The sequence below is a fragment of the Montipora foliosa genome, unplaced genomic scaffold, assembly GCF_036669935.1.
Source record: "Montipora foliosa isolate CH-2021 unplaced genomic scaffold, ASM3666993v2 scaffold_73, whole genome shotgun sequence".
Lineage (NCBI taxonomy): Eukaryota > Metazoa > Cnidaria > Anthozoa > Scleractinia > Acroporidae > Montipora > Montipora foliosa.
In genome coordinates, this window is record NW_027179821.1 from 1 (window position 1) to 18,119 (window position 18,119).

Consider the following 18,119-nt stretch of genomic DNA (forward strand, 5'->3'; position numbering starts at 1 on the left):
CCACTCACCTTATAATACACTTCTTTCTTATTTATTGTTATATGGGATTACATTACCTGGCAATGCTGTCTTAATAATAAGATCCAGGTAAATGTAATCCTAGTGAATGTATAATTATAAAGTGATATCCCTGTTTAATTAATACATTCACTATTAAAGAGAATTTACATATAATGACTTAATAATTAAAAAAATACAAATTACTGATTATTAAGTCATTATTAGTAACAGGTTAATAAATAATAAGTTTAGAGATTAACTTATTACTTATTATTTATATTATTAACTGTTACTTATCTCTTTAAAACGTTATAATAAGGACATCATTCATGAAGAGATTATTATGAAATGATGTCCTTAATCAATAATAATATGTAGTAACCGTATATTGAGTACTTATTATTATTATTTAAATATAAGGATTACTATAATAGGGATGATATTATTATTACCATCCTTTTTCTTTCATGATCTCGTTTTTCTTCCTGTGGATGAGAAATTAATAATAATATATCCCTTATCTATTACTTTACATATTATAGCTAAAATATCCCTACAAAATAAATCCCTTTAAGCAGATATTTTAGTATAATATGAGTGAATTATAAGGTGGCGTCCTCTTTTGATCCCTCGTAATCCCTTATTTGAGACCGTTTCACCATTACCCGTCCGACCCGGAGGGACGCCCGAAGGGCGGATCGGACGGTGAATTGATTGGTGAACGACATTGACAAAGGCGTTCCTATCTTCCGGTGCTCACTTCGTTCCCTACTCGCGGATCGTCTGGATGTCGGTCACGTAGTTCGAGCTTTCCTTCCATTCCATTCCTACCGCGGAGTCGAAACGTAGTGAGTGGAGCCACCGGTGATGCGAAGCGAGCCGGAATGTGAAGAGGAAATCATTGGTAACCGCTGGAAAGACCTGGACTATGAATGTTATTGTCCCGCCCTTGTCGCTCCGTTCATGCTCGTGTTTTCCCTTGTCCGTTCACCATCACCAGTTCACTACGCCGCCGCAGGCCCGGTGTCGCACGGCCGAAGGCCGCCCCCAGGGGAATGGAACCGGTCCGATTCGCGGCGCTAGCCCGTAACGGGCAAATGAACGACCGTCTGAAGTAGGAGGCGACGTGAAGGACGGTCGGTAGTGACGGGGCTCGGGGACGGGCCGGAGGTAACAGAGGCCGGGTCCGCTCTTCTCACTGTCACTCCACACCCGGCCCCATCACCCACCTCCGGCCACTCCGCTCACTCACGGCGTAGGATAAAGTCATTAGAACCTTGAGATCAAAGAAGGAAATTTAACCTTTAAAGATATCATGCTACAGAGTTAATAATGTAATCCCATAATAAAGATAAATAAAATCTAATGTAAAATCCGCTAGTTAACCTTGTCCAGTGATTACTTCCTCAACCTTCCTTGGTTTGTCCAGGTTCCTTCGGTTGTAATCCTAATAAAGAATGAAAATAGATGATAAATGCTTAAATCCTAAGAAATCTAATATTAAATTCGGTCTCTATTTTCATTCTTTCTTTATAATAAAAATATGATGAGTGAAGATAGAAAATGAAAGGTTACACTCATCATATTATAATCCAATATTTATCTGTAATTTATTTTCTAATGGTCAAGTTCCTGGTTTAAGATTCATAAGACTAATAATCACCTGGTACTGATGTCTAGAGAGTAATCTACAGTCAAGGAATCTATTACCAAGGACTTGACTTACATAATAGACTGTTCTTCACTTCCCAAGGACTTAACATCATGATCATGGAATCCTTAATCAACAGTCTATTATGTAGTTAACTTCTTATTATTTAAGTCTAAGGTGTAAGTCTTCTTCCTAAGGATGATTAAGGATATAATTTACAACCTTAGACTTACAGTTACAACAGCACCAGTTTATGACTTATGATCTTAAGGATACTTCATTCTAAGCTGTAAGTCTTACGATTAAGTCATTACATTCACTACATAAATATTTTATTAAGAATCTAGTGACTGTTAATTATGTCTAGAAATCAAGTCCTAAGTTGTGTAATCCATAATGACTAATAATCTACAGCTTAGCATATGACTTAGGACCTCATTACATAAACAGTATCTTAGTCACAGTAATCATTATAAGTTACATTCATAAGCTTAGTACATAATAAGGATATAACAGCTTACACAAGTACTTATTATCTAGTTACTTCCTTCTTTCAAGAGTGTAAGCTGTTATATCCTACTAAGAGATAAGATATATTAGTGACATTAAGGAACTAATTATTTAATATCTTATCTCTTAGAGGAAGTTATATCCTTAATGTTATTATTTATCTACATATGTTACTATTTATTAAGGATATAACTTCCATAATAATATAAATAATAAGTAAACTGTTACTAAGCTACAGGAATAGAATTCTAGATTAAAAGACACTACATTAGTAACAGTCTATTTTATACATATTATATCCTTATATCCTTAATGTTACTAAATAATCACTTCTAAGACTTCTTTTGTACTTGAATTCATAAAGATATAAGGATATAATATGTTTATAAGTGATAGTGACCGTAAGGAACCTCCAGCCATAGTACTTGAATTCTTAATCTATTACTTATGATAAAGACCATTAAGGACATAACATACAAATACAGCATTAGAAACAGTTTATCTAGTGAATGTATTTTATTAGGATTACTTTGACTGGCAATGATCTGTATGACTAAGATTACTATAGCTTGGTTCCTTCTTCTCCGTTACACTCGGTTCGGTTCCTCTGTCACCTCACCACTCCTTACGTTACGGGCCCGAAGGGACCACGGAGGGCCCGTACCGAACGGAGTGAGGAGTAAGGAACGGTTGAGGCGGAGCCGAATGGAGCGGATTAATATTGTGACCGTAAGAGGGATGGAAGTGGATAATTTTTCTATTATAATTCATTTAATCCGCTCCATTCCCTACGGCCCCGGGCCCTCGGTCCTCTGTTGTCACCGGTCGTCCCTCGGTTCGCTACTCGCTACGCTCGCTACGCTCACGCGCCACTCCGTGGGGTAATGAGTGAGCGTAGGTATGACAGCTATTTACTTTCATAATCTCATTTACACCTCATATTATTATACATTTTATATCTCTTTGATCTTAAATTCCTTGTCATTTAATGTATAATAATATGAGGAATGAGATGAGACAATAAGACTTTTATCCTTCTATCCTTAATGTGAGCCCGAAGGGCGTGGAACTCAGCTTATGAATGGCCAACTTTCCTTTTCTAATGTTCCAACTCCCTGGGTTCCCCGTAACGACAATATGATCTCGGGTTCCAAGTTCCAGGATTCATAGTCTTATTGTCACATCACTTGTCACTACATCAGGTTCTCCAGCTACAACCGTGTAACACCTTAAATTTATTATCTGTAGGTGAGGGATGAGGCGTGAAACGGAGTGAAACAGACGAAGACCGAACCGGAAGCACGAAGGACACGAGTAAATGATCTCCGGTCTCATCTTCTGTCGCCTCTTGCCTTGAGAATGAGCCTCAGGTTCCCGATTCAACTTACGATCACCGGTACACAGCTCCTCGTCTTGTCGTCATGTCTCTCCGCTCCTCACCACACTCCACTCCTCTCATCGTCCCTCGGCGGAGCCGGTCGGAGACACGGGACGCCTCGCGGAGAGAAGTGTAACGGAGAGGAGCGTAAGGCGGACCGTGGAACCGACTAGACGAGGGACACCAGAGAAGAAACGAGCGGAATGAGGAGGATTTTAAAGTCATAAATTCATAATTCTAATGTTCCTTTAGGTTAGTTTCTTCTTGAGTCCCAAGGCTGTTGTAGCTGTAAGGAAATGTAAAATGTAATGCCTAAGGTGATAAGCCGTTAGATCTCCAGTTGGTTTTTCATGTCCTACGGTAACTGGTACAGAACTTATCATGAATGAAGGTTAATTGGCTGTTAGGATAGAGAATTAAATGTTTATAAGTCAAAAGATATAGCTTCCATATCCTGGTACTCATTAAAGATTTTTCATTTATTATCTATTTTCAAGTGAATTTCATGTTGGTATAACCTTGTATCCGCTGCCTAACGGCTTTTAACCTTCCATATCCTGTTTCATTTGATAGGTGTAATCCTGGTGACGTGACAAGCCAAGAAGCAGATAACCTTGATTCACATGCCATTAAGAAGATATAACCTTAGGATCCATATGATATTTCTTAAGGCATCGAGTACCAACCTTGTCTCACCTCAGGAAGCTATAACTTATGAATTATATTTAATGTAAAATCTATATCCTAAGGGTTCCGTTATCAGTCACAAACCAACAGAAAGAATTATAGCTACAAATATAATATCCTTATCCTAGCCGCTTATTATCTATTATTAACTCATGACTTTAAGATATAATTATTGGTTCATATGTTTAAGCATCAGTCATGAGTTATTTTATGAGGTTAAATCTCTTTCCCTGGTATCTCTCGGTTAATCTGTCAGGTTCCTCCGGTCTTACTTTAACTGCCTTTGTACCTGAGTGAGAATGCTACTTGTGAACCTGACAGCTTATTACTTTTATCTCAAATATTATTTCTATCTTCTCTGGAAGGGATTATTATATTCTAATTATAAAAAGCTGTCTTGATAGGCGGTTAACCATATGAAAGAAGGTTATTATCTTTCACTTGAATTCTTGGTCTTGTGTTAACCGCCTTTCACTCTCATGACTTTCTCTTATTGTCTCGGGTCTCGTTTCACTGCTCCTGTTCGCTTCGGCCTTTGTCCTACGCTCAACCACTCCTTACGTCGTGAGTGAAACGAACCCCGAGTGAAACGAGTAACGACCGAAGGGAAGTGTAACGAGACGAAGGGCGGTGACAAGGACACGACCAGTCCAAATATAAGAATTTCCAATATTATAGAAATTGTGTAGATAATAGAATATTGGAAATTCATATATTTTATAATTGTGGACTTTTTTATTGGCATTTAATTGAAATCTTATGGTTATTTATCTTTCTAGTCTTTTATTATTATTTACTATTAGAACTTACATTAAATGCCAATAAATTATACATTAGATTTAATATTTTTTACTAATTCTTGGTTCTTATTGTCCCTACGGTCTGGTACGGTTCATCTCCTTGGCTGTGAGTCCTCGGTGTCCTCGGTCGTGTCTCCCTCGGGTCGGTTTCTCACGTCCAAAAAGGAATGGAAATGTTCTTAATGAAAGGCCGAAGGCGTGAGGCGTGAGCCGAGAGACAAAGGCCGATCATGACCATTTCCATTCCCCCGTTACTCCCGCCCCTTGGTCCCTCGTTCATCCGTCACCTTCGGTTCCTCCTTCCCTTCGGGGCCCCTACGGGGCGGATCGTAACGAGAGAAGGATGAACGAGTGAAGAGACGGCCCACGGGGCCCCGGGTGAGGGCGAATAAAGGGACCGCGGACGCCCTCACCCTCCGGTCTCCGCGTCTGTCGCTCACTCACTACGCTCCCTCACTCCTTCCGTGAATGAGGGACGAGTGAACGGCATACGACGGAAGAAGCCCAAGGAGCGGGAAAGGTGTGAGGGATATGATAGCGGTTAACCTTTCCTTTTTCCTTTCGTACACCATCAATCTCATGACTTAAAAGAAGCGGCTGTAAGGTGAGTGTAACGAGACGAGAAGCCGCGGAGATTGATGGTGGGCGGAAGGGACGGGACACAAATAATAAATGAATGAAAGAGGAAAATGCTGGATTATTTGTGTCCCGTGGGGCGGTCTCCTTCTCACTCACCACCTTTCCCTCTCATTACATTCGCGCCGCAGGCGGGAGTGAGGGCGGAGACCGAGCGCTACGCGATCACGGAACGAGGCCGAAGGCAGAGAGACGAAGAGAGCGGTGAAGCGAGTGAAGAACGTGACCCGAGGGAGAGAGACAGGCGGTCACTTCGGTTCATCACTTGTTTCCCTTCTGTCTCTAGGAGTTAATCTGTTGGGTCACAATGGTAACAGCCAGGATGGGAGAATGAAAGTCCTTATCCGGCCTGCGTCTCGATGGTTCGGGCTTCGTGTCTTCACTCGCTTCACTCCTTTCTAGTCGCCCGGCTCGTGTGTTTCACCCTCTCACCGTGCTCCAACCTCCGGCCTACGGCCTTCGGAGACGAATGGAATGAGATGGAGAAAGGCCGGATAAGGTTGGAAATGGTGAGCCTGAGCCGGTTATCACATCCAAGATTCACTCCGAGCCAAGACACAACCAACATAAGCACTAGATTTATGAAAATAAGATTATGATTACAGGAAATGGAATGATGAAGGAACTTTTAAATGATGACCAAAAGAATCCTCAGAGCCCAGTCAAGTTCCTTCTTCATTTGCATTTCATTTTACTTTTTCTCTTATTATTATTTATTATTTATTTCTAATCCTAGAATGAAGATAGACCCCTAGAAATATAATTTATGATAAGTCTTTTATTTGGTCTATCTTCATTCTCTCTTCTTCAGTTTATTATTTATCATCATAAGCATATGAATTCTCAGGAAGTAATCACTAAGCCTGAAGATAGATTAGGAATATAATACCAGTGAAAGGAGTTTAAAAGATATAAGGTCCTATGGTTGAGTCTTCCTTGAACTCACGGCCATAAGCGGCTAGGATATCGGGAACCGACAGGCTTAGCATTTAATCACCAGTTTCAACCAATTATGAAGCTATATCTTTAGGAACTTTTCATTTATTATCTATTTTCACTGGTTTCTGAGGTTCCCCGTTATCATCACGGCCATAAGCTGAGACAGGAAGTCAATTAACCTTTGATTTGTTTAGGATATGATGTTGTGAATGAAGATTTCCATCTCAGGAAGGACGCTACCAATGTAATCCTTATAAAAATCACTTCTTATGATCTTCATTATTAACAGCTTATGATCTTCACCATTAGGAATCTATTACTTATTATTATATCCTTAAAATCCTTTATCATAAGCTGTTACATAAGGAAATCATTACTAGTATCCTTAATCAAGTACATTATTGACTTATATATCCTTAATTTGAAGTACTTGAAGCTGTAGGATCCTTAATCATAAGCTGTCTTAAACATAAGTTCTCTAAGCTGTTTATTATTTATTATCAAGTACATGGTTCCTAATAAAAGAACAGCTTATGTATGGATCTTTAAAGCAGGAAGTCAATATGTAAGGAGTAACAGATGTCATATTACTATTTATTTATTCTGTTATCAAGTACTTGGAAATCCTTATTCTAAGTCTATTATGTAAGTCTTTCCTAATGGTCAAGATCATGGTTCTGTAGCTGTAAAGGCAAGGATGATACGAGATTCTTTTAAAAGTTAGGCATTAGAAGATAGATAAATGAAAATAGATAATTGTAATATTTTTTATAATTCTAGGATGAAGCTGTAAGACCATATGATGCCAGGTCCTTTCCTAACCTATCAAGATTCTTTTATAGTTACAGCACCTTGGTTGGTACCTTATCCTTTCAAACAGCATGGGAACACTAGGATGAAGGTTATCATGTCGGTTGGATCAAAGGCTGGTGTTTCCTGCTCTTCACCACTCATTACGCCTCTCGTCTCCTATAGTCGCCGAAGGCACGTGAGGCGTAGCCGAACAGGAGCCGGTTGAAAGGAGTGTAACGACAAGAGGCGACCACAGATAATAAATATTAGATTAATAGCTGAGTTCCTAAAGATATAGCATTTTAAGTCAAAAGAGATATGAAAAATACCAATCATAAATTATTGAGAATGATATCGGTTACACGGCTTTTCATCACTTTATTCTTCATCTAATGTTTAAGCCGCTTCCAAGTCTATGATTCACTCCACCGTTTCAACCGTTCATTCGCTCTCAACATTCCCTCATTCACTCTCCATACGCGACGGAAGGACCGTAAGGGAATGACCGTAGGGAATGACCGAGAGTGGAGCGAGGTAAGTGACAGTAAGACTATGAACCGAGCGAAGCGTAGCGGACACGAGGTGAAAGAGGATTACGGTCACAAGGCTCGGTTCTATTGACTCAGCTGCCTTCCTCTAGTCACAGTTTCACTCTCTCGTCTCGTTAGTCTCGTTCCTCTCGTCCCTTCACTACTCCCTTCGGGTTCCGTTCCGGAGACGAGTGAAACGAGGTGAGAGCGAACGTAAGGAGCGAAGAACCGAGTGAACGAGACGAGGAACGGTGGGGCGGGTCGTAAGGAGTGGCGACACGACCCGCGGTCTCTACGGGCTCCGCCTCTCGATGGATCCCTTAACCGGCGGAGCCCTCGTGTCTCATATCCTCCTCCTCACGCCGTGGCCACCCGCTACGCGGTCCCTTCGGGGCCCACGGCGTGTACGGAGGGAGGAGGATATGGGTGAGAAAGGGTTGGGTTGGGAGGTTGGTTGAGGCGGTGAGCGACAGACAGACTCGCCACATTCCCTTCTTCCTTCGTTTGTCTGTCCGCTCACGCCTCACTCTCTCGCTTAACCCTCGATCCCTCGGTTGTCACTGTACACGGCTCCCTTTGGTCGTCTGTCTTCCGCTCCACTCCGCTACGCGTCCGCCGACTCCCTTCGGTCGCGAACATGAGGAGGAAACCAGTGAAACGAGTGACCGACGAAGAGTGAGACCGTAAGCAGCGAGAGGCGGGTTCCTAAGGTTCCTAAAGGCCAGGAGCTGTAACTTCATGAACATTTCATTTATTTTATATCTAATGGTATTTTATATGCTTTTATCTTTGAAATCTTTCTGTTACATTATTATCTGGTTTCTAATGGTTTATGATTTTATATTTATTAGACATTAAGATTTTTATATGATATCTTTCAAGCTCAACCTTCCTTTGGGTTCCGATGCCAAGAACGACCAACCTAAGAAATCTCAAAGAAAACTCAATAATAAGATGAAAGCAGTCAAGATAATAGAAAATAGAATGCAAATGAAGTTAAAGCATAAGAAACTAACCTAAGACAGAAGGAACTTGAGTAAATGATCTCCGGTTCCAGCTTTAGGATGAATGACAAGATGCTGTAAAACCAAGAGATGAAAGGTGATTCAACATTAATAATAGCATTTCCTTAATTCATTTATCATATTTCTTTCTTGCTTTTATTATCAATTATCTTATTTTCAATATCCGTTTCCCTTCCAAAGATAAAATAAAATACCATTGAAAATAAGATAAAGATAAATAAAATACAAATTATGCTTAAATTCTGAGTTTAAAAGATATAATGTCTACAAAATCCCTTAAAACACCTCAGAAAAGAAGGATTTGGTAACCGATGCCTTATGATTCACTCCTTTCTTCACTGCTGTCTCTAGGCTCATCATCAGTCTAAGGTTAGGTTCGGCCAGTCAAGTAGCATATGAAATATATTAGAAGTTAACCTCATGACATTATAAAATAAATCCTAAGGTAGAAAGTTCCTATTAATAACCGCCTTTTACCTTCATCTATTTTACAGTCTCAACCATTATATTTCATATGATATCTGTAAATGAAAGAAGCCGTAAGGTGACGCAGTCCATCTCGTTAGGTTCCATTTCCAGTTCCATTATGATTCGTTTGTCAGGTTCTTCTCTCGTCACAACCCATTCCATTCGTCACTCGTTTGCTACTCGTTTCACTCGCCGCTACGCGGTTAGGAGAGGATTACATGGGTTGTTAATGTAAGTCTGTATGATAAGAACTCAAGTACAAGTAATCTTTCATAATAGGAACCATGTACTTGAGTTCTTATCCCCGTTCCCCTACCGTTCCTCGCCCGAAGGGCGGTCCCGAGGGACACGGACCGTAAGGCGAACGGGTGAACGTAGAGAGACGAGAGCCGAACGGTACGGGTTACGAGGGGTGGACGAAGGACGCTATCATAAAGGAACTGAAAAAGACGACGATAAGATTGATAGCGTCCGCCCGTCCCTCCGTTCGTCATTCACCTCCGTATCCTCCGGTTCTTTCCTCACTCCGTACACGCCGTAGGCACGTCGCGTAGCGATCGGACGCGGAGCGGGAGAGAGTGGAGAGACGGGCCGGAGGGACGATGGTGAAGGGAAAGGAAGGTGAAGAGCGAGCAAAGAGAGACCGAACCGACCTTTCCCGCCACCATCCCCGGCCCTCAGTCTCTCTCGTTACGTCCCTCGGTCCTTCACTCATCTCCTCGCGCCGCAGGCACGTCCGAGGGAACGGAGTGAGTGACGGACGGACCGAGGAACGAGAGTGAAACGAGAGAGACGAGGACCGGAAGGAACGACCGTAGTGAGTGAAGGACGGCCGGAGGCATGGCGTAGGGAAGTGAAGAGCCTGACGATGAACGACCGAAGCCAACAGATAATAAATAAATTATGAAATACCATTAGATAGAAGATAATAACCTTATATTTCATAATTTATTTGTACTTGAATATAAGGAACCAAGTACTAGAATCCTTATCTTAAAGTCATTATTTATCTACATAAGCTGTACTTGGTTCCTTATAATTATATCTTTAAGGTAATTATTACTGTAGCTGAGTTAATATTAGGATTCAAGCTACAGTAATAATTCCTTAATAATAAACATATGTTACTAAATCCCTTTAAGATAGTCCTTTATTTAGTAACATATGTCCTCAGATAAAGATTATATCCTTAATACATATTAAATCTTTATCTGAGAGATTATTAAGGATATATATGAATTATTAATCTTAAGAAACCATATGTAATATATATCCTTAATAATCCCACTCAGAGATCTTATATTACTTCTTATCTCTGAGTGGAAGGAAGTGATTAAGGTGATACGCTATTCTTTTATTACTTTATCTTTATTATCACCTTAATCACTTCCTAAGACTTAATAATAAACCATATGTAATCTCTTTTGTTTATTATTAAGTCTTATATGTAAGTCTTTCATTCCTTATCATTCAAGTACTTATTAATGAAAGACTTACATATAGGATATCACTTCATATATAAGATAAGAAATAGATAATAATATGAAGTGATATCCATAATGTAATCCTTAATATAAGTAATATATAAGTGATTAAGGATTACATTATACATATGTTACTAAATATCTCTTAAAACCATTTATTTAGTAACATATGTAAGGATTATTATGTAAAAAGAGATATATGTACATAATAATCCTTATAAACAGCTACAGATAAGGGATCTTTTATTTCTGTAGCTGTTTATATCTCTGTTTCTTTATATATAAGGACATCATTATTCAAGTACTTATTATTATAATGATGTCCTTAATAATATATAATAATTAACATAAAGATACAGCTACAGATATAAAAGTAATAAGTAATAAGTAATAAATATAATATCTGTAGCTGTATCTTATTCATAAGTAATAATAAACATTAAGGATATAATAATAATCTCTAGTAAATTATATCCTTAATGTATTACTTATGAATAGGAATCAAGTGACTATAGCTAGAATTCCTGTTATGAAGTCACTTGATTCCTCTAAGAGATAAGATATAACATAATAAATCCCTTAAGTGACATTATATCTTATCTCTTAGGACAACTATTTATTTATTATTACTTGATTTCTTATTACTGTAAATAAATAGTTGTCTTAATAAGGGATAAACAGCATATTAATATTCTATTCTTTTACTTCTATATTATTCATTTATTAATATGCTGTTTATAAGGAATCAAGTACACCATGTAGTGAAGATAAATCTATAATGTACTTGATTCCTTAATGAACGTAAGAGATAAGATAACTAATAACAGCCATAGTAATAATTATTAAGTGACTTCATTCCTGTGACTATGGCTGTTATATCTTATCTCTTATATTAAGGACATCATAATAAGATACCAGAAATGATGTCCTTAATAATATAATGTTTAAAGAGATATAGCATTTATTATTATTGAGTTAAAAGAATAGATAAAGAAATAAAGATATATAATAATAAATGCTATATCTCGGATATCACTTCATATTACACTAAAATAGAGATAAATAATAAAATAAACTAATATGAAGTGATATCCTTCTACTCAGAGAAATAGTTAACTTATTATTCTCTGAGTAGAGTGACATTAAGGATTATATTATTATTTATATCTTTAAGGTCCTTTATAATAATCCTTAATGTCACACATAATGAACTTATTATTAAAGATATAAATTACTAGAAATGTAACAGTAATAAGTTCATTATGTAAGGATTCTAGTACTTATTATGTAGTGATGTCTTTTATAAGGATATAATGTACTAGAATCCTTAATGTCCTTACATCTTAGACTTTCCATTAAGGATTCTATTACATATGTTACTTATTAAGGATATAACTACTTGAGTTCTTATCATAAGGACTTCATTTCTAGTAGTTATATCCTTAATGATGTAGAATCCTTAATCACTACAAAAGAAGATTTAAATATAAGGATTCTACATCTTAGACTGAAGGTAAAATGCTGTTAATAAAAGAAAAGAGATTAATAAGAGATTTTCAAATAGCATTTTACCTTCATTCTTCATCTATCCCTCCGACCCGTGGACCGTCTGGCTCCCGTCTCGTTCCTTATCCGGTTCGCCCGCCGTTCCACGGCTCGTCGGACCCTTCGGGCTTCGTTCCTCGCCCTGCGGGCGCCTCCGGCGGGTAAGTGATAAGGGCCGTACGATCGGTCCGCGGGTCGTTCCTTCGGTCCTTCCCTTGTCCCTCTACGCGTCCGACTCGCGGCCGTTCCGTGGCCTCTGTTGGGCTCGTGTCTCGCCCTGCCTTCGTCCACTTCACTCTCTTCACGGCCCTTCCGTCCCTTCGGGCCGGGAACCGGGCCGGGCGAGTGGCGTGTCTCTCTCCGCGTCTCTCTCGGTGCCGTTACTCGCTCTCGGTTCCCTTCACTCGCCTTCGGCACCGATCCGTGAGAGACGCGGGACGCTACGCCCGGCTCCCTACGCTCACCGTTTCTCCGCTCGCTGCCCGCGGCCTTCGCCCCGAGGCGGAACCGGCCCGGTGTCTCCTCACTACGCTCCGTCGGTTCTCGCTACGCTCATCCCTCCTTCCGCTCCGCGTCGGAGCCCCCTGCGGGGCGTAGACAGAGAGACACCGGGCGGTCCCTTCGGTCCCTTTACGCGTCCGACTCGCGGCCTCCCGCTTCGCTCCGTTCCCTTCCCACGCCTTCGGCTCCCCACCCCGCTCGTTACGCCCCTCGTGCCTCGGTTTCTCCACTCGTTTCCCCGGTGCTTAGTCGCCCCTCCTAACCACCTTCACCCCCGTTCGTGCCTCACTCCCCTCTCCACGCTTCGCCCAGCTCCGCTCCCCTCACCCTACACCCCACCCTTCACTCCACCGTCTTTCTCACTCCGTTCGCGAACCGCCGGCGGTGGGCCCGGCTCGTGGTCACTCCCTACGGTCGTTCCTCTCACCGGTGCCTGCGGCGCGTATCATCATCACCGCGGCCCTTCGGCGGCCTCGCCGGAACCGGGCCCATTAACCGCCTCCATCGTTCGGCTCTTCCTTTGTCATCCCCTCACGTGCCGAGAGGCGGTTAATGATATGAGCCGGAGAATGAGGTGGATTTTAAGTGTAAAGAGATATGAAAAGAGATATAAAAATCCACCTCATTCTTCATCATTTATTTGTCTTTAGGATAGGTTTTTTCCAGTCTAAGATCTCAAGTCGTTAGTTACCTGTCAAGCATTCTATCTTCTAATGCATTTCATTTTCAATCATAAACTGTGACTAAGGAATCTATCTTTTAGTCTCATTCATCATCTTATTATTTATTATTAGTGAGTGAATGAAAATAAGATGCAAATAAATAATAAGATGATGTGGCTGTTACTAATGCTTGAGGTTAATAATCTAGATTTCTATATCTGTGGCTTGACTTACTAGACTTACAGACACTAGTACTTGAATGTTTATTATTAATTATTATTCTTCACTAAGCTGTTTATTATGTATTACTTTACCTGGCTGTGAAATCCTTAATGAAATACAGCTTAGTGAATAGACTATTATTAAGGATTAAACATTCCCGAGTACTTGATTCCTAAGGACTTATATTATACTAAAAATGTACTGAGATTAAGGAATCAAGTACTCATTCACTAAGCTGTTGTTTATGTACTCAAGCTACAGGCCAAGAAATCCTTAATAATGAACAGCTTAGTGAATAGACTTCATATAAGGATAATAAACAAGGTCCTAAGCTTTAATGTCATGAAATATAAGTCTAAGGTTGTAAATGTTGATTAAGGATAGGTTACATAGGCTGTTCTAATGTCAATAATCCGGGTTCTAGGCTGTTACTTCCTGTTGTTTAAGATCATAAGCTATAGATTAAGGATTCTACATCAGTAACAGCCTTAGACTTACAGAATGAAATACACTACATATAGATTTATTATTTATTTCTTTATATGTCAAGTTCTGTAGCTGTTGATTCCTGTAACCAAATACATATTATAATAAAATCAACAGCTATAGACAATGACCTTACATTAAGGATTCTACATCTTATTGTCTTGGACCTTAAAGAACTCATGTACTGAAATCCTTTTATTAAAGATTTCTTTTGTAGTGAATAATATTTCTTTAATAATGACTTCTTCTGTAGCTGTTACATAAGGATTTCCATGTACATCTTAGTCTTGATTATTAGGAATCAACATCCTGGTACTAGAATCCTTAATCAATGAACTTATTATGATGTTGATTCCTATGACTAAGATACTGTTAATGTAAGTCTAGAACCCGAGTACTTATTAAGGATTACACTATAAAAGTAATTATGAACTTAATGTCATGAAATCAAGTACTCGGGTTCTTATATCCTTAATAATAAACAGCTACAGATAAATACTAAAATAAATAATAAAAGTAATAGTGTCTGTAGCTGTTTATTAAGGATTACCAGGAAGGGACATGCGAAGCCTAACGATCCAACCTCAGTCACAGTCTTTCCATCGGGCACTCACAGCCATTAGAACCCAGTCCGATCGCTACCCTCGTACGGTCACTCATTCGTCCTTCGTCCTTACTCGTTCCCTTTACTCGCTACGCGATCGACCTCCCTTCGGTCGGCGCGTGACGAGTGGAACGAGGAGAAGGACAGTGACCGTACGGCTTATGATCTGAGGGTGAAGGTACCAGTCAAGGGATCCCGGGTCGGAGGTAACTGGAAATGGTAAGGTGAAGAGGGTCGGCCGCTTGTCACGTTACACGGTCCATCGCGTCCTCCAACCTCCGCTACGCTACGGTCTCGTTCACTCCGTTCACTCGTCTCCGACGGGATGGAGGAACGTAGGGAACCGACCGTAGGGAGTGACCGAAGAGACGACAGACCGACGAGACGACAAGGTGAACGGTGGGAACAGAGACCACGGAGCAGGCGTAGCGAGCCGAGAGGCGGTCGGTTCATCTCTCCTTCGGTTCGTTTCACCTTCCTTTGCCTCTCTACGGGCTCGCTTCACTCACGCCATTAACCTCCTAACGTCGGATGCCAGTGTAGCGAGCCCGTCCCTCCGGTCCTTCGTTCCTCAGTCCCTTCGGGGTTCGGCTACGCCTCACGACGTATGGAGTGAGTGAGGGATGCGACATGAGGGCGCTTCGTCTGGTGTCTCCGCTTCTCACTTCGTGTCGCATCCCTCGTCGTACGGCTCTTTTCATCGCCTAACCCCCTGCCTTCCGCCCCGCGGCGGGAACCGGCCGGGGGCTCACCCGCTACGCGTGTGACCGCTACGCTACGCTCCGCTTCCCCCTGCGGGGCGTATGGAGAGAGTGGCGATCATGAGTGAGCCGAGAGAAGGCGGAGGGTACCGGAGACAACAGAGGCCACGAGATAGACGCCGCTCTTCCTCTCTCCACGCCGTCTCTTTCCCTACCGATCCCTTCCTTGCCGCTACCGTCCCTTCACCCTTAGTCTCGTGTCGTCGTTCCCCTACGTTACACTCCTCCCCTCGCCCGAAGGGCTCGGCCCGCTGCGCGGCGAAAGAGGCGAGTATGACGTGAGGAGGAATGAGCCGAGATCGCCGTGGTGCGGGCCCTTCCTTCGCCTGTCATCATCACCCGTGGTCTGGTCTGGTCCGCTCCTTTCACTCGCTTCCCATCCTGTGACCACTGTTGATGATTGAAAGGCTTGGAAGTGATGAGAGCGGACCAGACATGACAGACCAACCAAGAACCCAGGGAAAGGAACTTATGAATGGTGGATTTTATTATGGATTTTATGGGTCTCTTTTCACTTCATAATAGATAATAATAAAATTCACCCCATAAACCCAAATAATATGAATTTTATTATTATATATGAAGTGATATCCTCTCAGCTTATGATTCCTTAATAAAAGATATAATCATAAGCTGAGTGATAAATAATAAGTTAATAATAATGACTAAGATACAGTTAACTTATTATTTATTTGTACTTGAATCCTCTCAGAGATATTATATTATTAAGGATATATCTACATAATAAACTGTTGTAACTTATAATAAAGATAACTAGTAAGATATATCCTTAATAATAATCTCTGAGCATGAATGAAGGGAGAAGGTGAATCAAAGGTTGAACTTCCCTTGCCTTTAAGATAGGTTACTCGGGTCCATTAGTTTCCTATTCACGGTCTTTCACTCGGTTCCTTTGGTTCCCTTCTTCCTTGGCTCCCTTTACCGGCGCTCATTCCTTCGCTACTCTCACTCACTACACGCCGTAGGCGGGAGCGAAGCGCGTAGCGGTGAGCGCTTCACGGTACGAAGGGAACGTAGTGACCAAGAGCGGAGAACCCAGGATCCCTTGCATGTCGTGAATCAAAGGTTGGACCAAACCAAGTACTCAGGAATCTAATATTTATAAAAGTTATATCTGGTGTAGTCTTAATATATGAAGTTAACCTACAAAATCCTCACTTTAATGCTTAATTTGAAGTTAAAAGAAGTTCAAATGATGAATGAGAATTCTATTAAGCATATTATCTTATATCTTTTAACCTCATATAACCTACAGATAATTCACTCTTTATCTTGATTATCATTTAATCTGTAGGTTGAGTGAGTGACCGACAAGCGTAGCGCGAAGGGAACGAGACTCGACCGGAAGTAAATGAGACAAAGAGCAGAATTTGAAGAAGATCTGAGGTTGTGGCTGTTACGAGTCTAAGGTTGTCGCTTCCTTCGTGTCTCTCGTTACTCACTCCCGTCGTTCATCCCCGTGGGCCGGCCGAAGGCCTCCCGCTCCGCGGGCCCACGGGTCTCCGACGGGTAAGGAGAGGTGAGTAACGAGTGAATGAGGAGCGAAGGCGACATGAACGATACGAACCGAGAGCCAGACCGGCGGGTCCTTCGTCACTCTTGGTCTGTCTCTTCGCCTATCATTCATTCACTGTTTAACCCGCAGGGGACTGTAAGACGAGTGGATGAATGAAATGAGACGACAAGCCAAGGAAGTGAACCGGATAAAACTGGAACCCTGGAACCTCATATCCTAAAGGTAAAAATCTTGAATGTAATAATTACCAGATGCAGCCGTTTCCAATGATCCACGGGTCTCTGCTTCCATGCCTTTCAAAGAAATAAATAATAGAATTACGAAAGGCATATCATCTATTTTCTAATGTTTATTTGTATTCTGTTAATAACCTTATAATTATATCTCATATTATATTTCATTTAACTTCTTATTAATTTGAGATCTTATGGTGATGCTTTTAACTTAGAATTATGAATATAAATTATAAATTATAGATTGTGGATTATAAAAGTCCTTTCCTGGCTGTGTCTGCCGTTCCCGGGTCTCGTTCGTCATTCTCACTCGATTCCCGTGTCACTACGCCGCGCAGCGGGCTGAGGCCGAAGGCCGAAGGAAGGCGTGTAACGAGGAAGAATGACGAGTGGAACGACTGACACACGACGAGAGGGAAGTGAGACAAGAGCGTTACACCGGTCGTTACTCACGTCGCTCTTGGCTCACACGGCTCGCTTCGCTCGTCGTACGTTCCTTTCGGGCTCTCTTTGTTCGCCCTTCACTCACTATCCGCTACGCTAGTCGGTTCATCTCTTCGTTCTTCACCTCCTTACACCGCGTAGCCAAGGGAACGAAGGACCGAACCATAATGTAACCTGTAAAACTCTTGACTTTATAGATTTCCTGTAATTATTTTCTTATATTT

At 41.1% G+C, this 18,119-nt stretch overlaps 1 long non-coding RNA gene across 1 annotated transcript; it reads right to left on the reverse strand.

Annotated features, from left to right (window-relative positions):
* Nucleotides 1-3,064: 3,064 nt before the first annotated feature.
* On the reverse strand, nucleotides 3,065-18,009 carry LOC137990219 (uncharacterized). The gene is made up of 2 exons (XR_011121225.1): nucleotides 10,795-18,009; nucleotides 3,065-10,690 (listed from the first exon to the last, which is right to left on the reverse strand). It is a non-coding gene; the product is annotated as an uncharacterized lncRNA (long non-coding RNA).
* Between the last annotated feature and the right edge of the window lie 110 nt (nucleotides 18,010-18,119).